Here is a 22,896-nt window from a genome sequence, read left to right on the forward strand (position 1 = left end):
CCTGAACTTTGACATCTGTGGGTCTGTGGGCCAATTACTTATCGTCTTTGTGACAGTTTTCTTTGTTTCTCTGCCTACAAAATGAGTATACTAATAGCACCTACTTTTAGGGTGAAGATTCGATAAATTGATACATGCAATTAAAAATTTTTTTAATGTTTATTTATTTTTGAGAGAGACAGAGACAGAATGAGAGTGGGTTAGGGGCAGAGAGAGAGGGAGACACAGAAGCAGAAGCAGGCTCCAGTCTCTGAGCTGTCGGCACAAAGCCTGGCGCAGGGCTCGAACTCACAGAACGCGAGATCATGACCTGAGCTGAAGTCGGACGCTTGACCGACTGAGCCACCCAGGCGCCCCGATACACGCAATTCGAGAGGAACAGTGCTTATGTGGAACATCATATGCACTCAGAAAAGTCAGTTTACAACCTAAAGAATTACATTTAAATTTCTAACTAGGATTAAAGCAGAAAAGCATTATGGTAACTACATAGGTTTAACAAATGCTTAAGGTTTTAGGTGGAACCAGAACACTTAGTAATCATTTGATGCCAAATTTTTAGGGCCCTGAACTGTTGAGGCAAACTGTTTCAGGGTCTAAGTTTTTCTTTATCAATGCACTCATTTATCAATAAGATTTTACAGAATTATTATATGTAATGGTCTCTACTAGGTTATAAAATGGACGGATTGCCCATAAACTTGAGAACAGATGTAAATAAGCCTTTACGGTATGGGGAACATCAAAAGCTCTGTATTCAGAACTATGGGAGCACCGAGCAGGGAACATGGAGGAGGAAGAATCTACCCCAAGTCTTCTTGCGGGTGGGGATAGGTGGCCAGAAAAGGTCTGTGGTCCTTGCACGGCAAGCTCTAGCCTATTTTGTGAGCACCTGTGGACTCCCCATCGTGGGCTTGAACAGCATGCGGGGAACATGCAGTCACTTCTTGACTGCATAACCAGGAAAGAATGCAGAGTCATTTGCTCTACCCAGCAGCATGTGAATAAATATGCCACACATATGTATTTACACAAATGCAGAATTATAGGCTTGCTCCAGAGGGGGGAAGGAGAAGAGTGTTGAAACCTGATGGCATATCAAGCATTTCCTGAGGGATGTTGTCTGTCAGTCTGTTTGTGCTGGCTGATTGAAAATCACATGTGGCTTTCAGATGTAGAAAAGGAAAAGTATTTGCATACAAAAATGGGAACATTTTTAGGAAAGTGCTTGACAAAAGCCACTTGAGCAATTATGCAATATTTCTGGGCAAATCCTTGGGCACAAGTTTCTGGAAAAGCTTCTGAAGACCGTCTTCTTGGTTTTCCCCTTTCTTCTCTGGCCCCGGTTCTCCTTCAGGTAGGGGGTTTGTTCTCGCTGAGACCTTCAACACCCACCATCCCTGCCCTCCCCACCCCAATTCTTTATTGCAGGGAGATGATAAAGGTGTGACCTTTATTTTCACTGTTTTCCCCTCAATCAGTATCAAATCTTACTACAGGCAAGGTGAATGGGAACCAAAATTCTGATAAGGCTCATGCCATGAATAAAAAGGTCTGAAGTTGACATTTTAAATGGGGGAGGGGGGAGGTCTATGAAAAGGGCACTAAAGAAGTATAAGGTGACAAGTGTAAGGTGATCTGTCCTAATCAAAAAAAGTAAATAAAGCTTCAGAATACGAAATGATATAGCACTTTAGCTGAGACCTATAGATAGGAAAGCTGGCTACTCACTCATTGTTTTACCTTAGCGAAAGAGCCTGCTGGGAGTTCTCAATATCCATCTTGTCCTTTTCCTAGACACATGGCCAGATTACATTTCCCAGTCTCCTTTGCACTATGTGTGGTCACACGATTAGATCCTGGCCAATGATCACCTCTACCCTCATCCATGGCCAAACTAAATTAGAATGTCACATGAGATAAAAGGGAAGTTTTCATGGACTAGGCAGCAGAAATGTTGAGGTTGCTATAGCCGCTGGTTTACTCTTATACGCTTGAACAAGATTCCTAAACTTTGTTTTAGTTTCATAGGTAGAGGGGGGCTAACATACTTCCCTTATGTGGTTGTTACTAGGATCCTCAGGGGGTGCCTTTCTTTTTTAATTCCTCCAGTTACTTTCCTTTTTTTCTTCATGTGCTTATATTTTTCCTCATCACAGCAAAAAAAAAAAAAAAAGTTTCTAGTTCTCATTTCTCTGATGTCCACTCTGCTCGCCAGTTCGATAAAAATTGTAGGAAAAGTAAAGCAACCTAAGAAATGAGTCATTGCTCGGAAGGAGTGACAAAGTGCTGTATGTCCTTAATTCAGTGTAAGAGGTGGGCTGGGGCTCTGTGGGGCTGGGGTCTGAGCAGAAGCATATTAAACAAAAACACAAAGCTCACTCTAAACTTTGAAGGTGAATATGGAGTGTAACTAATTTTCTCAAAGGGAATGGCATAGGCATCTTACACATCTTTCTCAGAGTTTCTGAGAAATGCTTTCTAGACAACAGACACTCAGGATATCTCATATCTCATGATAACTACTGAAACCCTCTTCCAAGTTCTCACCTACTTGGTTCCCTTTCCATCTAAGTCATCATTGCCTTCATTCTTTCCTCCCCTCCACTGCTACTTCCTTGCTGGAGGAAAGGGAGGGCATGTCTGGCCCAACCCACTGGCCAAATACTTTGCCATGAGCCTGAGGTCCTGTCTCCTACTTCATGCAGGAAGGTATACCTGGGAGGTGTGGATTTAATTTCCTCCAACAGCTTATCTTGTAAATCAGCCTCATGGAACATTTTCGGAAATTCTCCATGCTATTATATGATTTGATCTAATGACTCATATGACCTGAGAAAAGAGAAATCAGAATGGGGCCATTCATGTATTTATTCTGACAATAAGCACTCATGAAGAGGTCTCTACAGTCAAGGCAAAGCTAAGAACTCATTCCAGGGCATGGAAGGATGAATGGGGCTGGCCTGAGAGGCTTGGATGAACAGTGTTAATCCTTGACCTCTCTGAAGGGGTGGGCAGGGCTGGCCAGATGGGAAGGAACAGTACACTCCAGATATGCTCTGATTTAATTCACACAGGGGGAAGCCTCTCTTGTTAATAACAGCTATTACTTCTGGCTTCCCATGGTACCTGAAACAGCTACATCTCTAATACATAAGGTTAAGACACTATGAAAATACTACTACTTTTATCTGTGAGGGGAAAAGAAAATAACAATTGGTATTACTTCAGACTAACCTTTAGGCATATTTATTCAGTCACTGGGGGATGGGGACCCTAGGTGATTAACCTTAGTTGAAAGGGGATAAGCAAACAATATGGGGTCCCAATGGAGTAGGCAGCCAGAAGCAACCCAACGTCCTGTGATCTTTCATTCTGCTGGACTTGTGGTTGTTAAGAATTGTGAAGGGTCTGAGATTCCACCCTACTTGCAAGCTGTCATGAGACTCATGATTCCTGACTGAGAGACGAACGACTTTATTACTTATGGAAGAGCAGGCAGCTTAAGTGTTAGGTTGCACTGCTACCCCGTGTCCCCAGGTCCCATGGGGCAATGTGCAGGCAGTGGGTCTGAGTTACATCTGCAGAACCCTGAGCTTAGAAAATTCGAATCTTCTCTCATGGGTTGTGAGCAAACCCTTCTCTCATGGGTTGTGGGTCCAAATTTAGCCATGGAGGAAGATATTATCTTTATTATACTGGACAGCAAACAAATGTGTCTTCTTCTCTGCAGAGAGAAACCAGTTCTACTCTGCAGGGGTGTTCACTCTAGACACATTCTTAAAAAGATTGTTGAGAACGAAAGGTGGGCGGTGTCTCTGCTCACCAGATGTGTAGAATTATGGGAATTCTCTTCCAACAATGTGGCTGTGTGAACAGGAAGCAAGGCATATTGGGAGGAGGTGAATCTCCCGGGGTCCAGATCCGGCTCCACCTTTATTATCTAGCAGCTTTCAGGACGTTGCTTAAACTCTCTGGAGTTCAGTTTCCTCATCTGTGAAATAGGGAGGATATTACTTATCATATGGAGATTCTATACAAAATTAGTAAGACAGTCTAAAATGATAACTGTGATAATATATGTCTACTACACAGGTAATATGTAACATGATATCCCAAATTTCACAATATAATGGTATATATTATTTTATTTTGCACTTCTTATTAACATAGGTCATATTTCTGTTGTAGCTAACAAATCTAGTTAGCTTTGAGTTGATATTTACCTTTGTTTGTACTGAGAACCATAAATAGCCCTGGACAAGAAGACAGGGTACCTTGGTTCCAAGTCTACCACAAACCGGCCGTGTAGCCTTGACAAGTCATTGAACCTAATTAGTCAAAGAAGGAGATTGGACAGGAATTCAGAGATAGCAAAAAGATTGTCTCAGGGCCAGGCCTGAGCAATGGGTAGTGAATGCCTGGAGAGCTGGGTTAATAAACATTCTGAGCCCATATCTAGGCTGAGCAGGAAAGTATGCCCATGGTGAGCTAGTCATGTCTTCAGGGTGAAGACCTGAGTGGGGCTGGGGTGCAAAGAGCTGAAAGAGGTAGAAATGTGGTAGGGCCATTGCCATTGCTTTGCATATAACAGGTGCTAAGTTAATGCCTGTTTGTTCATTAATTGATGAATTGGGTAAGGTGGTTTCTGGAATTCTGAGTCAAGGATGAAAAATGTGGAGGACCTGAATTGATGGGCAGGGGAGGGGGATGACGAAGAACCACTTTATGATTTCACTTTGGAATGAGGGGAGACCTACTTTTAGTTAGGCCACGACCTCTAAGCCAGGTTAAGTACTTCTGGAAATCCCCATCTGTTATCAGGCCGTATGTGGAGCCCAGGCGGCCTTTTTTTCAAATGACCTGGTGTGTCGTTGGGGCCTTTGGTTTCTCCTGGGCTCCAAATTACTGCTATGAAGCAGCTGCTCTAACACTTTAATGGCCACAATTAAACAGTCCCAGAGGCTGACCTTTAGACATGGCAGTGGTTAATTGAGCCAAGTGCCCTGGGGTCTGCCACCTTTGGCAAAGCCTTGCAAAAGTCCAGGGTGGCTTGATCTTTTGTTTGGTTTCCCCACACATGTTCCAAGAGGAAATCTTACTTCCAGCCATACTAGTAGAAATGGCAAAAACCTGGGGATGAGACAAGACTGATGAAGGAATTCCGATGTCTTTATAAGAAAAATACCTTGTAAATGGCACATCTGAGGTCTCTAAAATTGTCTGGATTTATTAAATCCTTTAATAGGTAGAGCCAAGCTTTGATGGGAAAAGGCAGAGAATTAGTGACTAAAACTTACAGTTTTCATCTGTTGTTCAATTAGCATTCAATTAACATTAAATGACCAGTAAATAGGGGATGCTTCAGATATGGGGAGACAGCCTCAGAAAATAAGCTAAAAGGTAAGTTCATAAGAGCAGAGACTGGGGTGCCTGATTGGCTTAGTTGGTAGAGTGTATGATTCTTGATCTAAGGGTTGTTAGTTCAAGCCCCATGTGGGTGTAGAGTGTACTTAAAAAAAAAAAAAAGCAGAGACTGCTTTTGTTTGGTTCATGACATCTCCCAAATGCCTAGAATGCTGTCTGTACATAATAGATGTTCATTTAATAATTTTTGAATAAATGAGTGGACAAAACCTCTGCTCTCGTTGAGCTCACAATCTAGTAAGTACACAAAGGTGTTAATCATTCGTGATGAGTCTATAAAGGAAAGAAATGTTGTGATATGGAAAGAAGGAAAGAAATGGAAAAAAAAAAGAAATGGGTCGGGGAGGTGATAAGCAGTTTGGTTAGAGAGATTCAGGAGGGTCTCACACACAAAGAGGAGCTATGTATGAGAAGACTGTAGGGGTGGAGAGGAGATTTCCAAGCAGACAATGGCAACAGGCAAAGGCCCCAGGGAGGGAAATGCTGGAGGGTTGAAGAAACAGAGGGGGGAATGTGAGGAGAGGCTCCTAGTGAGGTGGAGAGTAGTAAAAGGTTAAGTCTGAGTGGTATGCAGGAGCCCAGGTATAGAGTCTTCTAACCATTTAGGGAAATATTGGTTATACTCAATGTTTAATTTTCCTAGGGCTGCCAACAAATTACCATACTGGATGGTAAAAAACACCAGAAATCTATTCTCTCACAGTTCTAGAGGCTAAAAGTCTGAAATCAAGGCATTGACAGGGTTAATTCCTTCTGGAAGCTCTGAAGGAAAATCCATTCCATGCCTCTCTTCTAGTTCCTGGTGGCTTTTGGTAATCCTTGGTGTTCCTTGGTTTGTACATACATTACTCTCATCTCTGCCTCTGTTTTCACAAAATACTTTCTGTGTATCTTCTCTTTTCCTTACGTCGTCTCTTCTTCTAGGACACTCATCATTGGATTTGTGGCCCATTCGGATAATCTAGGAAGATCTCATCTCAAGATCCTTAACTTAGTTACATTTGCAAAGAGTTTTCTTCCAAATAAGTTCAAAATCACAGGTTCCCAGTGGACATATTCAGTGGAGGGGCACCATTCAATTCATTATACTTTATTTGCAATGAAAAGCCATTGGAGAGTGTCATGCAGAGGAGTGACAAAAGATTTACACTTTTTTGGATAAGGAGTGGACTAGAGAAGCACAAAGCTGGAAAATCTTAGCAGCGAACAATGATGTTTGCAGATTATCTCATCCATGTAGAACAGGAGTAGATAGAAAATCCGAGTTAGGACTCGGGCCAGGGTATTAGTGTCAAGGCAATGTGACAGTAGTTTCTGGGTTGAAATGGAGGCAGTGGCATCCAGGTAGCATCTCAGTCCCAAGTACAAACTCACATAGATGTCAGGTCTTTGGCTGGAAATCAGCCAGGCATTTTCCTTTTTTATACTCTTCATTGCCCCACTCTTGGCCCCTGCAGGCCTCCTTTTCCTTTGGGCAAGGTCTCAACAAACACTCAAAATTTTCTGCTTTCATGCCCTTATAATTAGGATTCTGCTCCTTCCTAAATAGAACTCACATAAATCTCAATGCCCCACTACAAAAGGCCCTGAAACTCTTGTTTCTTTGCATCATGTTGCCTTGTAGGGTCTCTATATGTGCTGCCTGTCTGTTACGAGTTGAGACTGCTATAGGAAGAAAAAGAGACCCCGCCTCCCATTTTTTTTCTAACCGAAAATTGGATCTTGGCCAGGAGTTCTTCCTTTCCCTCTATGGAAACATTTCTAATAGCATGCATAGAAAACTTCCTCTGGAAGGGGTGGGGTGGGAAAACCCAAACCCAATAGTATGGACCAACACTTGCCCTCCACAATTTACAAGACTTTCACAAAGGCATGGAAGCAAACGTAGGATTTATGACCGGGAACTAAATGTGAAATTGAAATATTTTCTTTTGGAAGTCTAAAGTGCAAAAGTGTTAGCGTAAGGCTATTGAGAATTCTATTTGTTATTCTACCTGTCTCACTAATGAAAGAAAAAGCAACTTTTTGAGGTGCAGCAAGAGTTTGAGTGCTCTGGAGATATATAGACCTTTCCTAAAAATGCAAGTTTCCCTACTTGCAGATTCTCTATATTGTGCAGGGATCCTCAAATGATGGGTGTTCCTGTTTTAAGTCTTTTTCTGTTGTAAGTGACAGAAAAAGCTAACTCAAATTCCCCTAGCCAAATAGGAAATTTAATGGGTGACGTAACTGTAAAGCTGAAATAGTCCAAGACCCCAGGCGCTTAAACACTGTGTCTGGAATCCAATTTCTTTCTGTTAGTTTCACTCTATGCTGACATCAGACTTAGAAAGCTCTCACCTCATGGTGGCAACAAGGATTCCAGACCTCTAACTTCACAGTCGACATTGTCATTGCTTCTGATTAATTCATTCTTGATCCATTACCTCTGTCTAGTGGAAGACAGTGCTGATTGGCTAGGTTTGAGTCACATGACCTCCCCTGGACCTGTACGGTAGTCAGCATCATAGAAATGGAATAGTCTTAGTGGAGGAAGGAGTGAATTCTCAGAAGGAAATCAGGGTGATGTTACAAGAAAAAAGGAAATGAACAAGGTGAAGTAAAATAACAACCACAGCAGCAAGCAAATATCCCTTCACTAGCCATGTGACCTGGGGCAAATTGTTTCATCCTTGTTCGTGTTTTCTTATCTTTAAAGTGGGGATAATGATGTAAGTACTTTCTTCATAGAATAATTGAGAAGATTGAGTTGGTACATGTGACACACATAAAACAAGTTCCTGGTCGCATCTGTTTTAGCCTTATTATTTATTTATTTCCTTATAATGGGAACATTGTCCCTGCTGAGTTTCATGAAGACAGAAGTCAAGCTACTTTACTGAGCACGTCTGAGCCAAATAAAAAATGGTGAATTCATGCCCAAGCAAACAGAACTAGAGAACAAGCAGAAATCTCAAAAGGGAGATACAACATATCCTGAGTCCTCTCACTTATCACCACTTGCACTGCTGCCCCATTGTCCAAAGCACACAATCACTCAGTGGACTTCTGAGGCATCCTCTTCTCCGACTTCTTGGCCTTGCTCTTGACCTTTCACAGTCCAATCCTCACACTACTGCCCAAGCAATCTTTCTGAGGCATAAATCTCTAGCTTAGTATCTTTTGGTATTTCCCCAACAGAGACCAGAATAAATGAACTCCTGATTTGTTTGGTCGTGTCCTTTTCTACCTCTACAATACTGCTTCTCTTCACTGTGCCATGGTACTTGATTTTTCAGCCTTCTGGTCTTTCTTCTGCGTCTTACACATGCAAGCTCATCCCCATCTTTTTTCAGAATTATCTCCCCTTAGATCTGCAAGTGATTTCTTTCTTATCACCATTATGACCTCATTTTAGCTGCCGGTTCTACCAAGATACCTTTTCTGATTAAGCCAGACAAAGTACTTTTCCTTCCCTACCTCAGTAATTTTCTATATTATTTTGTCTCTACTATATCTTTTAATCCTTGCATTTGTTTCGTTTTGTTTATTTTTTGATTCCCTCTTTTAGAAGCAAATTTTTGAAGTAGTCATGAGATGGTGAAGAATTACCTAGGACAGAGATATAGAGAATGAGCCTAGGGTTTGTGTCTTCTTTTCTCCTGAGGACATTTGCTCATACCTGAGAAGTCAGCTGAGAGTTTGAGAAGGTGAACAAAAACTCTGCCAGTCGGTGAGCCATAGAAACAGAGAGAAGCTTCTTGCTTTGTGTCAGGGCCCTAAAAACTAAACAATGGAAGTAAGTGTGAAGTGGAAGAGACAACAGTTCAGCTTTAAGTCACTTCCATTACTGAGATTGAATTGAGGAAATTTCTTGGGCCTGCAAGTGCTCTGCAAACAAAATGTAAATCTAATCATGAAAGATGATATCATCTTAGGGCTCAAATTATTTCTACAAACAATTTTGTGGATGTAATTGCTATCATCAATAAACACTAACTGGGGACATTAAGAGACATGATAACAGGAATGAAAACCAATAAAGAAAAACAGACAACAGGAAAAGATTCAGGAGAGCTCTGTATACTCAAGCATCAGACACAAAGTTTAAAATAACCTTTACTATGTTCAAAGAAATAAGAAAAGGTTAAAAATTTCAGCAGAGAATGGGAAAATATTTTTTATAAAAAGAAACATGGACATGCTAGAACTCAAAAGTAAAGAATTCAATAGATGGATTTAACAGCAGATTCAGCTAGAAGGAGAATTAGTGGACTGGAAAACATAGCGGAAGGAAATGGAAGGGAAAAAAAATGAATGGAAAATACAATAACTAAGGTAAGAGCCACAGAGGATTCATTGAGTAGATGTAACATTGCAGTCAAAGTCTCTGAAAGACAGGAAAGGTAGTGGGCCCTCAATTCTTACCTCAATTACTGGGTTTCTCTGCTTTCAGGTTGGTTCCTACTTCCATCTATAACACTGCTGGTGTACAGTTTTTAAAACAATACCCTAGTACTTAAGAACATGGCATTAGTTTTATATAGTTTTAATTAATTTATTTATACTTTTTGAAAGCGAGAGAGCATGAGCAAGTGGGGGAGGGGCAGAGAAAGAAGGAGGGAGAGAATCTTAAGCAGGCTCAATGGCTCAGTCTCACAAACAGTGAAATCATCACCTAAGCCAAAATCAAGAGTTGGATGCTTAACCTACTGAGCTAACCCAGATGTCCCTGGTTTTATATTTTGTCTTCATCACTAATTAATTGAATGACTTTGGTCAGGTTGTTTAATCTCTTAGTGCTTCAATTTACTCTTCTATAAATGGTTACAATTGCATCTAACTCCTTGGATTATTGTAAAAATTGTATGTCCATATTTATCCATTTATATAGCTATCTACATATCTGTTTAGATCTAAATATCTAAATAGATACATATAGATATATAGTATTTGGCTTATTAACAGCTTAGTAAATTACAGCAGTCTGCTGTTATTCATATTTAAACAACTGCTTTTATTCAATTTACACACCATGACAAGCTCTTTTACACACAGGGTCTTCATATATATATTTTTTTCTTTTCCTAGAATGTGTTTTATTACTTCATCTCTGCTTTCAAATTTTATGTTAATCAAGGTTATTTTCTCTAAACTTTTCTTTATATCAGTGATTCTCAATCTTATCTGTAATCAGGATCACCTATGGAATTTTATAGAAATACAAATGTCAGGGTTCTACCTAGAAATTCTGATTTAGAATGTCTGGATATTTACTTTTTACACACACACACAAAATCCCCAGATATATCTGAATAAGTATCCAGAACTAAGTAGCTCTGCTGTACTCTCCACAGTTTCTTCACATGGTCTCATCCATGTTTGTTTTCCTCGAACATCAGCAGACACCCAGGTTATGTTTATAGCCTTGGTTTTTCTCCATGATTTTTCCCCTGTGCATTTAAGTGCCAGACTTATATGCACAGCTGCAACTACTTGGATGCTCAAAGAATGCCCACACTTTATATACCATCACCCCTCCATCTAATCTCCTTTCCTATATCCCCAGTGTTGGTAAGGGGCACCATAATCCACCCAGTAAGTTAACAGCTCAGAATTGAATGTTATTCACAAGGTAATAAAATTTATATGTAACAATGACCTCAAAGAAAATCACCCATAATCCCAACTGTTACATGCTTTGATCACACTGCTATATGCATTTTTTTTTAATTGAGGAATTAGAGTGTGTCTATGTTCTCTTTCTAAAATAAGTCAATTCATTGCTTTTGCAAATGCCAGATTGCTAGGGCAAGTACATATAAAATGTATATGTGATAAATGAGCCACTAAAATTAATTTGAAAGTGATGGATTATACAATAACTGATGTTGGAGTGAATGGCTAAGCATTTGGAAAAAAAAAATCATTCCCCAGTTACATTCTATACTGTAATATATTTCAGATAAATTAAATAGATAAAATAGACAAAAATTCTAAAATTTAAATACAGTTGCTCTGAGCTGGAAGAAATTTTAAGATGATACTCAGTCTAGGAACTTTAAGGTAAATAACTGAGAGATTTGACCACATAAGAATTAAAACAAAAAGTTTCTGCTTTGACGAAAATCACTCAATATTAAAACAACAAACTGGTGAACACTCAACATTATGCCTATGCTCTTTAAGGTTAAAAATAGCTCATGTAAGAAACATGTATACCACAATAGAAAAATGTAAGGAGTTGAATGTGCTGATACATAAAACTAATCAAATAAGTGATTTTTTTAAAAATGTTTATTTATTTTTGAGAGATAGACAGAGTGTGTGAGCAGGGAAGGGGCAGAGAGAGAGGGAGACACAGAATCCGAAGCAGGCTCCAGACCCTGAGCTGTCAGCACAGAGTCCTATGCAGGCTCAAACCCATGAGCAGTGAGATCATGACGTGAGCAGAAGTTGATGCTTAATTGACTGAGACACCCAGACGCCCCTCAAATAAGTGAACATTTAAAAACAAAATATAGCATTTACCAACCACATTAGCAAAGATCGAAAACAGGACAATAATCTGTGTATGAGCAAATATTCACTGTAATTTGATGGACATGCAAATGGGTACAACCTCTCTCAAAGACAGTTTGGTGTTATGCATCAAATTTAAAACATACCAATATGTGATCATGTGATTCTACTTACAAAAATTCAACTAGGGGTGCCTGGGTGACTCAGTCGGTTAAGCGTCCGACTTTGGCTCAGGTCCTGATCTCGTGGTTCAACTAGAAGTAAATGGCTAAGTGAACAAAAATATAGGCACAAGAACATTTATCAAACTTAGTTTTTCATATCAAAAATAGGAATAAATGTGCTTTGATAAAGAATTGGCACAATATGTTTCAATTAAATAATATGTAAACAGTAATAATAATGTCATAGACATGGAAAAATATATATCATAGAAGAAAGAAGCAAATAGAGGGAGCTTGATTCCTGTTTAGAAAATGAGTATGGTACACTCTAGAATGTTCCCAGTGATTTCCTGTATGTAGTGGTGTTATGTGAAGGTTTTACTGAATTCTATTACTTGCCTAGGTTTTCTGTGTTTAGTCCAATAAGCATGTATTATCTTATTATTAGAAAATACAATGAATCTATCAGAAAAATAAAGGGGAGGGTTGGTGAATCTTGGAAGCTGGATCTTCTTATTTTTGTTATAATGTTGGCAGTGGTAGGTAAAAGTTTAGAACAATTGTTCTATCAGACTGCCCTAACCATATGAGGTTAGATAAGATGTAAAGGTAAAAACATAGCTAGGTTTCAAAGATCCATTTATTTTTTGTGCTTGCTTTCTGGGACAAAAGCAAAGCACATGGAAGGTGAATTGATATACATATTGATCGTATAATATGTGATAGGTATTGTGTTACGTATTGGCCATGCCTAAATAGTCATTTAGTGTTTGGATTATGGTCACATTCAGTAAATGGTCATTGTCTGCTACCCAAGCAGGAGGAATTAAATCATTGGGCATATTCTCCTGCAATCCAGAAATGGTTTTCAGTAACTACCAACCGGAGTCAAAAGAGAATCTCTGCATTAGATTTTTGAAAGGATTGTTATTGCGCTTATCTAAATATGGCATATGTTTTAATTGGCAATTAAGGCATACCTAATGCACTGTGGGGCAGGAGGATGACATCTGGGAACATGGGCAGGTGGAATGCCTGAGAAAACCATTGTTCTTTTAATCTGGACCCCAGGAATTACACAAGGTGTGTGTCAATTTCCTTAGGAGAACCTGAGTCCTTTAGTTGTGTTTTAATCTAACCTGTTCACTTGACACATTTATTCTAATTGGCATTACTCTGCAAGTTGCTAAAAAAATATGAAAATACTAGTGATTGCCTCATTAATATTCAGGGACCTCCTGTGAGGGAGGTAAAACTCAACAGCTGGCTTCTTCCCACCTAGGCTCACAAGAGAATTGTCTCAGTATGCCTCACAAGTTATTCAGAGTTGTAAAGAAGACCCAAATACAAAATTAGAATAATGCTTTCTTACCTCAGTCGGATCACTCACAGCAGATTGTGTAGAGCTAGGTAAAAATTTGACGACTGACGAAAATAGTTTTTGACTGAAACTGGCCTTCTCTTATGACCCACCCCAACAATTGTGGATTTGTTTTGGGCAGTGGCTACGCCAGCCTTTGAACAATAGGAGCCATCAAAACAAGACACTTTGACCTGAAACCAAAGTAAAAATGCCTTCGAATCTTGTCCCCAAATCTGTAAGTTGAGGGTGATGATAATACATACTTCACACAGCTGTAGCGAGGACCAGATGAAACAGATGATCGGGAATTGTAAATCAAACTAAAAATTTGATTTCATCTTCTCCAATAACATTGGCAACATCTTACAAGACTAGGCCAACGCAAGACTCTTAAGACTCTATGGAGACAAGTACTGTCAAACAGCACTGCTGGGACTAGAAGTTGGTATAAAATTTTCAAAGGCATTTTGGCAGTGTATTTCTGAAGCACACTTCCTTCAATCCAACATTTCACTTCTTAGAATCTGCACTACAGAAATCCTACGTGATTAGGTAAGGAACGATGTATAGTATGTTTATTGCAGCGTTTTTTTTTTTTTTTTGAAGTGAAAAATTTGAGGCCATTTAAACACCCATCACAAAGAAAATGGCTACATGTAATAGAGTAAAACCAAGATATGGCATTCTGTGTAGACCTTAGGAAAAAAACCTGTGTATATCTATATATCTATATAGTAATATCTGTATATCTATATATACCTAATATCTATATACAGATACATAGATATAGATACAGATAAAGATATACAAGGTTGTCTGTGTCATACGGAAGGTTGTTCAGGATGTATCATCGAAAGAAAAAGGCTAGTTACAAAATAGCACCTAGAGGATGACACCATTTCTGTTGAGAGAGAGAAAGAGAGAGAAAGGAAGGGAAGAAAGAAGGGAGAGAGGGAGGAAGCATCTGTGCATATAGCTTGGAATGCATGCCATGATATTACCAATAACAGCTTGTGGACTGGTATTGGGACAGGGCTTTCAACATTTATTATATATAATCCTCTAATTAAAAAAATTTTTTTAATGTTTATTATTTTTGAGAGAGAGAGAGACAGAGACCAAACAGGGAAGGGGCAGAGAGAGAGGGAGGCACAGAATCAGAAGCAGGCTCCAGGATCTGAGCTTTCAGCACAGAGCCCGATGCGGGGCTCGAACTCACAGACCACGAGATCATGACCTGAGCCGTAGTCGGCCGCCCAACTGACTGAGCCACCCAGGCTCCCCTCTAATTGTTTTTTTTTTTTTTTTTTTTTTTAAGGAACAGTTACTATGTTGGAAATAAAGGCATAAAAGAAAAATAAGATACTTATGTGAAAACACTAGCCATTCAATATTCATTTCTAATTTACTTACCCCGCTCTCACCACTTCTTTTGAGAACTTTATTTCCTCCCTCCTTCCTTCTCTCTCTCCCTCTCTTCTCCTCTCTCATAGTTCTTTTTTTTTTTTTTTTTTTTCACATGAGGTCAGAGCCAGATTACATTTTGGTGCTTTTTCAATTCTTTCAGGTCCCTGTTTGCCTACTGAGAAAAGTCCTGGTGCTTAATAAGGCATTCAAGGTCATCCCCACTTTAGATGATTAAGGTATAGGAAAGATTTCAGAGAAGTGATGAATAAAGATAAGAAAATCGTACCATTGTTTGTAGGTATTCCGCTAACTACGCAGTGTGCCATCCTTTTATATTCCTGGTTATCTTACCATTGATGCAACCTGGTAAAACTCCATGCAACCTATGACAGCGCCTGACTGAACTTCACATCCTCCCCTCCCAAGGCACTTACTCTTATGCCATAAACTATGTAAGGAGTTACCCTCCATATCACTTTGTCTCGTTCATTCCACTAGTATAGCCCATGTAATAAATTATTATTAAAATATTCTATAGTTGCCTCATTCAAATCTAGGCATTTTATACTTGTTATCTGAGTGAATACACCAAAGTTTAGCTCTGTCTGATTCACATACCATTGTGATTCATGACTATCTAGAATGGCGGCAACACATTAGGACCATGAACCCGTGCCAGACTGTGCTGTGGAGTCTGGGTGGATATTAGTGAATAAGATACCTGCTCTTTTGTGATATTGTAATCCGATGTGCTTTCCTCTTTCTTTTGGCAACCACATCCTGATTTTCCTTAGGAGGACAAGGACCTACTTTCAGACTACATGTTTAGATAAATCTTTCTTCCATAACTGGATCTGGAAGGCAGTAGGCATTGAAGTGGTCTTGGCCAACTGGGGGCATCATATTCCCCTAATTGTGGTGATAGTCAAAGATGGGCATGGGATTCAAATGAGGAAAATCAGTGTTAAACTTGGGATTTATAATGGATAGGCAAGAAGAGTCTTTTTGCCTTTTCACTGGGTTTGAACTTTGGGGATATTTAAGTCTAGAGCTGTCAGTGAGCCACGGTGTGAAATCTGAGCATAAAGCCAACATGAAGGAGAGAGGGGTGGCAAGATGGAGACAGCCTGCATTCTGTGGTAACTGTATGAGCCTCTGGACCAAGTCCTACCGGAACCCACTTATGCCTCAGGGGTTTTCCATTAACAATTCAATAGTTTCCTTATTTGCTTAAGCAAGGTTGTATTTTTGTGAATGTATAATTTGAATCCCAGAATTCTAATACCTTAGATTGTGAAAAGTGGTAGATTGTGCCATTACTTTAAGCATCTGGCAAGGAATTAAAATTAGCTGTAATTTTTAAAAATTCACAAAAACCCAAGGAGGTTGCCGCAAATAAAGAAATCTTGGAAGACTTTTGTCTTTTAATTGAAAGACCTTTTTAAAAAACATGTAAATATTTTATTGTTTCCCGTATACAGAAAATACGTCATATGTCTTCCAATGAAGACAGGCTCAGACATGTCCTTATGACCCAGTCAAAGAAACATCTCTTGCTTCTTACTGTGACCATAATAGCTTTCAGTATAAACAGGTAATGATTGTACATTGCCCTGATATTCTTTATTCCAACGTCACTAGTAAGGTGGTCCCACAAACAGGACTAAAAATTAGGGGTCTGTCCAGTTTGTAGCATTGGGGGTGTTGCTTTTTCCGACCACAGAAAGAATGCATCACTCACTTATCTTGGAGGTTTGTTTCTACTTTACGTGTGGCCCATGTTTAATACCTTCATCGAAGTAATCACCATCATTAGAATCAATAGGAGATCATATTCACTCAAGGTGTTGAATGCTATCATTGCCTTTTTAGAACTTATGCCTTATGCTTAAAAAACGATAATATATATTGAGGATAATTTCAGTAAGCTGCACTAATGTAGATGGGTTAATTTCTTTTAGAAGAGTGTAGTTAAAAGATACATCATATTAATAAAGAAAGATTTAACTGTGTTCAACCTTTGTGATTATGATTTATGTGGTGATTTTCAAAATCAAAGAGACAAGACAATTTAAGAGGGAGGACAATTGTATTATCATCCTCTAAGGAGAGACGATTTTGAAAAGTACTTGGAGAAAGGGACGGAAACTAATAAGAGTATATCTTAATAATCTAGGTATAAATTGACTGGGGATCGATCCAGTGTACCCACCAAATATTTAGGTGGTACCCAAAGCCACAATCTGTTTAAATTATCTGACAAAAATGTCAATCCAAAATAGGTGCCCACTTAGAAGTCTTTAGTAAATAATGTCATGGTCATTTCTGTACATTTCATAAAATGTCACTATCTTGAAAATCGCTCTTTGTTATTGTTGCTTCTCTAATTTCAAATTTGGAAAAGCCGAGCCGGCGGCATCATATTAATATATTTACAGGATGAACTATGTAGATGGGGTGCAATTTTTGCAGATTGTAGAATCGGAGAATACTGATGCACCAGGAGGAAACCCTGATATTTGAAACCCTAGTCAGGAAACTATTTAAAAAATATATTTCCTGATTGTTTTCTCATTAAAAGTGCTGAAGTTCTTTTATTAGAAGTATTTTAACATATTGTGTCGAGCACATATGTGTGTAGAGTTCTGAAAACAAATCTTTAAAAGGGGGTGAGGTCACAGACCATTTGAGGGACAGGAATGAATATATGTGTGCATGTTCTATTTGTCACCCACTTTACTGGCTATTTTGCCATTTTGTTCTCACAGTGAGGTAGGTGTTAATGCCCCCCGTCCTAAAAAGTTGAGGCTACAGAAGATAAATTGCTTGCCCAATGGCCCTTAGATGGTAAGATAATCAGGAACCAAAAAGAGTCTGTCTAAAAGAAAGCTCGCTTTCTAAATCTTTTTTCTTATATTTCTAATATTCTAGCCTCTCTATTTTCTGATCTTCTGCCGTGTTACAACGTGCACTTCTAGGTTCTTGTTGACAATAGGCCCGCTTCCTCCTATTCTTCTGGTTCCTCCACGTCCTTCACAATTCTAACTTGTATTCTTCAAGAACTCTTGATAGAGCTGAGCTCTCCTTCTTCATATACACCATTGCAGGAGTCCTTCGAGACAGGGCCAATTGCAATGTCTCATCTTACATCTTGACAGCTGGGATACAGAAAATGTAGCATATTTCACAAACAGTGATAGTGTTAACACTAGCTAAACTAGCAAAATCTTTAAAGCCTTACTATGTGTCAGTCATTAGACTAAGTGCTTTACCTTAATTATCCCATTTAATATTCTTAAAAATCACACAAGTGGTTAGTATTTTGCCCTGCTTTTAAAGATGAGGAAAGAGAATTTGAATAAAATCCTCAGTTTGACGCAGCAAAGGCTTGAAGAGCAGGTATCTTTCTGGTGGTGTTGGTAGACAAAGGCAGGGGTGTTCTTACGTGTTTTGTCTCATTGGAGGACCCGTCTTTCTGTATCAATAGGGTTACCTTTGCCATGTGGACAGGAGGTTTTGCTTAGTTTCATGTGTTTCCTGACTCAAAAGAAACAATATTTGACCCAAAGATTTCACAACCGTTCAGTTCTTAGCAATCGCCAGTGTCTGAAAAGCACAGCTAAAATCGTTTCACTTCTAGTTTCTGAATATTGGGTGTTTGAAAGGTGCACAGTTCTCGAAGATTAGTTTCAAGTTATCATTGTAAAACAGTGTGTCACCTTCGAAGTTATTTCTAAAAGATATGCATGATGACGATGTTTTGGTTTGATTTAAGATTGGCATTTGAAAATGTAATAGACATTCCTAAGATGAGTTGATTTTAAAATGCCTCATGGAAAAGGAAACACACTTAAACTAGAAAGGGGAATTTGGCACGAGTGAGTTGTTAGCTGGTAAAAATAGGTGTCTCATTCTGGAGGAATCTATTATTAAGTGCTTCATAGGGAGAAGATCGAAATACAACATCTCACCCCCCTTTGTTTCTGATATTTTGCAGTGGCTCATAATGCTAACTTTGATGTGGATAGTATTTAACAGTAAGCAACAGAAGCTACTTTTCCTTCTCTTCTTACTCTCAGGATTTAATTCTTCACACTACCATCCACAAAAACATGCGCGCATGTGCGCGCGCACGCGCGCGCGCACACACACGCACACACAGAGTAATAAAAAGACGTTGGGAAGAAATGCAGCGTGCATTTGCAGGTCTAGATGGACCTTTCTGCCTTAAACAACGAAAGGCAATGCTGCCGAAGCAAATGGTCTTGCGTTCATATATATTCTTTTTAAGATACAGGCAATTAAAAGTTTTAGAACTTTACATATGCTGTGTAAAATTTTAAACCCCCTCCTTCCACAGGAGAACACTGGAAGAGTCCCAAGATTTTCTTTCAAGAAACATCATATTAATATTCTCGTGTATTTGAGATTTAACATTTCATATTCTTTCCTCTGCACCTTTTATTGTTCCTATTTACAGTGCACCTGAAACACATTGTGTAATTGGCAGAGAGCCCAGATTTTCCATTTAGGAACAGTTTGATGATTTCACTTTTTCTTCTTCCTTTTTTTTTTTTTTTTTTTCAAACAGCAGGTGCTCTACATTGTAAACAATGCCAGTCGCCATAATATTATTAGCTTTTGAATTTTTATTACATTCTTGCCTCCTTACATATTTTAAACTTCAGTGCAAGGAATTTTTGGCATCAGCTCAGCAAGCTTCTTATTTCATAAGGAAGATAGATTCCAGCGAAGAGAGTGCTTCATTGTCATTTATAATTAGAAAGTGTTAAGATTTACCTAATCATAAAATCACCCAATATTTTCAGGTTTGTTTCTAATTTTCTAGGCAATACATTCACATCTGTCCCATGTAGAATGCTAATTCCCTTTCAGTTACATTGGTTTCTCAAATGTTTAACCCTTTGTTTGCCTGTTATTTAATGCAACTCTCTTTTGGCTTGACTTTCCTAGGAAGGCTGTAGTTAAAAGCTGTTTTTTTAAACACTTCTAAAATGGCCAAACGTCATCAGAATCAATGCATTCAATTGAGTTGTTTTAGCAATCAATGCGTATCACTGTGTGATCGATGTAGCTTCAGCAGTCAGCATACAATAAGGAGATGGCCGAAGTGATACAATTGACTGTGCCTCTTGCCAAATGTAATTTATCATATTCCCAGCAACATGACCAAACATCCAGCAGGGAGACGGTATTTTTGCACATAGCAAGTGCTCAATAAGTATTTGCTAAAATAAACAAAGTTGAAAAATACACCCATTGTCCTCAGATGTTAAGATGTTATTACGTGTAATACATATGTTTATGAAAATTTTAGGGAAAAAGTGGGTTTTAAAAATAAGTGCGAAGCAATCTTGGAAATATTGAATCAAGCAGTTCAAAATGAATTAGCTGGGTAGTTGATACATTGCAAAAACTGCTATGTATAGACCGATAAACAACAAGAAATTATTTCCAGCTCCAAATCTGGATATTTGTTTTACTTCCTGGGATGAATTTTAAGATAACACTTAGCATAAATAATATTTAGAATTTTTCTTCACAGGTTGTGAGGAACTTTCCATTAGCAAACCAAAAGGGACAAAAAAATCAAGCTATTTTATTTCTACAGCTATGCTCTTTCCTGCTAAACTGCATTTAGAGCAACATTTTTTCCAGATCACTTCAATAAGTGAAAGCCCAACAGAGAACAGATGCAATATAAGAGCAATAAAGGAAGGAAAAAAATTAAAAATCCTTTGTTCTCCCTGCAGTACCTCCGTAAATCTATTAGCATTATTTTCCTTTCTTCTCTCTCTCTTTCTCCTTTTTTTTTTTTGTTTTTGCATCCCAAGCCAGATCTCAAGTTCTCTGAAGCAACCCTTAATCAAGCTCCCCAAAGGCCTACGACTGCATGCAGCAATTTCTCCCCTGCTCTCAGCACAGATGTTTCGAGCACATTCCATTACACCTACATGCCATTACAGCTAATGGCTTATTCTGATGAAGAAAGCTGCTTTCTGCTCAGTGCAGCAAAGGGGAAAATTTCCTCCTGTACAGTTCAATCCCTGCAACAATGAAATGTGGGGGCAGGTGGTACAACAGAACTCTCTAATGTTAATTACATACTGTATTACCCCCAAATTTGGCTGGTCATTAATTATGCTAATTTACCTTCCTGAAAATTAGCACCATCAATGTGAACATTTGAGCAGATTATAGCAAAATGTAGTCTATCATAGTTGCTTGTAAACCTGAACCTTCTGAGCCATCCAAAGAAAAGATGACTGTTGTCAAATAGAGCTAACTTAGAAGAAATGATTTCTGGTTACCCTTGCTATCCCTCATAGTAAATTTCCTAATTTTTCAGGAAAATAACTTGAAAACACAGAAATTTCTGCGAGTCCTGACTAGAAATGCATTTTGTTAATTTTTAAATTGATAAATTGCTAAATACAGAAAAAATAAGAAAAAAAAAAACTAAAAAAGCAAAGAAAATAAGCTAGTGTACTTTGCCCTGAAAAAAAATCATAGTTATTATTTTGGACTAGAAAGAGTGGAGGGCGTGTAGAAAATAAAACTTCACTGGTAGTATCTGAAGTTTTCATGCTGTGGAGTATAGGGGTTTTCTTCTATCCATTTTTCATAGTCTTGATAAAGAGAGATGAACATTGTCTTTAACAGCTACTGCAGTTATAGACTGTATTTTTTTTATTTATTACTCTATAAAAAATTAACACATCTCCCCTTCCAACTAAAGCTCAGATTTTACCATACTGATCATATTTTAATAAAGCGTATGAATCAGGTTAGGCTCATTTTCCATATGAATTAAATAAGTACAATTTCCTTTCGGCCTGTAGAAATTGATTGGATTTCAGAAGTAAATAGAATATCTTCTGTATGGAGTGAACAGTCTCCTTTTCCTCTTCAAGGCTGCTGTTTCCTTCCATCCATCTCCAAGAAGCCATCATCATATTAACATAGATGACAATCTGGCAAGGAGGTGCTGATCAAAGATAAATTTCACACTCGCACTTCGCATTTTCTAATTACACCATCTGTGTCAGACTCTTTCGTGGCAGTTCTGCCCAATCTGTCAAATGCTGCGTGCCTATGGGAATGCAGAGGAGCTGAGAAAATCTCTTCGTCTCCCTCCACCCTCCCAGCCGATCCATCACCCCCAATCGGAGCTGGGCAGATAGATTAGTCTAATTGGGGACTGGAATGAAGGTTCCAGGTTGAATGGGAGATGAGGTGTTTGGGGGACGCAAGACATGAGATTGCAATTTGAATCATATTATGGGGCCTGCCCTCGCTTGTCTGGGAGCAGGCTGAGAACAAGCCGTGCATGCGGTATCAGGATGGGAGGGGTGAAGACAGGGAGCCGTTTTTAAAAGAATCATGAATGAGAAAGTGTCTCCTTTCATTTCTCTCTGTTTCTTTCAGACACATTAAGGATAAATGATTGTGAACAGGCACTGAGGGGAGGCTCTCAGCCTTTTATTATAATGTTATAAAACATAAGTGTAAGGAGTTAAACACAATGACCCAGTCGATATGGCCAGATCTAATCTAATCAAGGCCAAGTAAATAAATCCAACAGCTTTCCCCAAATAACACAAATTAGTTCTTGTGGAATGTATATGACAGTCTCAAATGGACACAATGGACTAAAACCGGGAGGCACTGGAGGCTGCTAGCAACTTTAATAAAGAGTTCTCAAAATATATTCAACTTTAAGATCCACTTTGACCCCCTCTTTTTTTAATTTAGGGTGACAGAGTCCATGAAATACCAAAGAAAAATGAAATGATTGCCCTTTCAAACCAGAGCCATGGCATAGCTAACTATTCCTAGTTACTGATTTCTCTCTGCCACACGTCACTGCCTTTAAGTCATGTTGCCAGTGATGCCAAGGGAAGCAAATAAATGTAATAGCTCATTTTTGACTCTGCCGGGGGGTACACTTTTGTGTGTTTATCCAAAAAATGGGACTGCTATGAAACCAAGGAGAATCTACCCTTTCTTCCT

General features: G+C 38.8%; 1 long non-coding RNA gene across 3 annotated transcripts in view; it reads right to left on the bottom strand.

Annotated features, from left to right (window-relative positions):
- LOC131494297 (uncharacterized) overlaps nucleotides 1-22,896 on the bottom strand; it is a 152,822-nt gene that overhangs the window by 17,848 nt on the left and 112,078 nt on the right. For all 3 annotated transcript variants that reach the window (XR_009253300.1, XR_009253301.1, XR_009253299.1), the window contains 2 exons: nucleotides 3,827-3,994; nucleotides 2,719-2,832 (listed from right to left, as the gene is read on the bottom strand). This is a non-coding gene — a long non-coding RNA (uncharacterized LOC131494297). The remainder of the gene's footprint in view (nucleotides 1-2,718; nucleotides 2,833-3,826; nucleotides 3,995-22,896) is intronic.

This window comes from Neofelis nebulosa, chromosome 14, assembly GCF_028018385.1.
Source record: "Neofelis nebulosa isolate mNeoNeb1 chromosome 14, mNeoNeb1.pri, whole genome shotgun sequence".
NCBI lineage: Eukaryota > Metazoa > Chordata > Mammalia > Carnivora > Felidae > Neofelis > Neofelis nebulosa.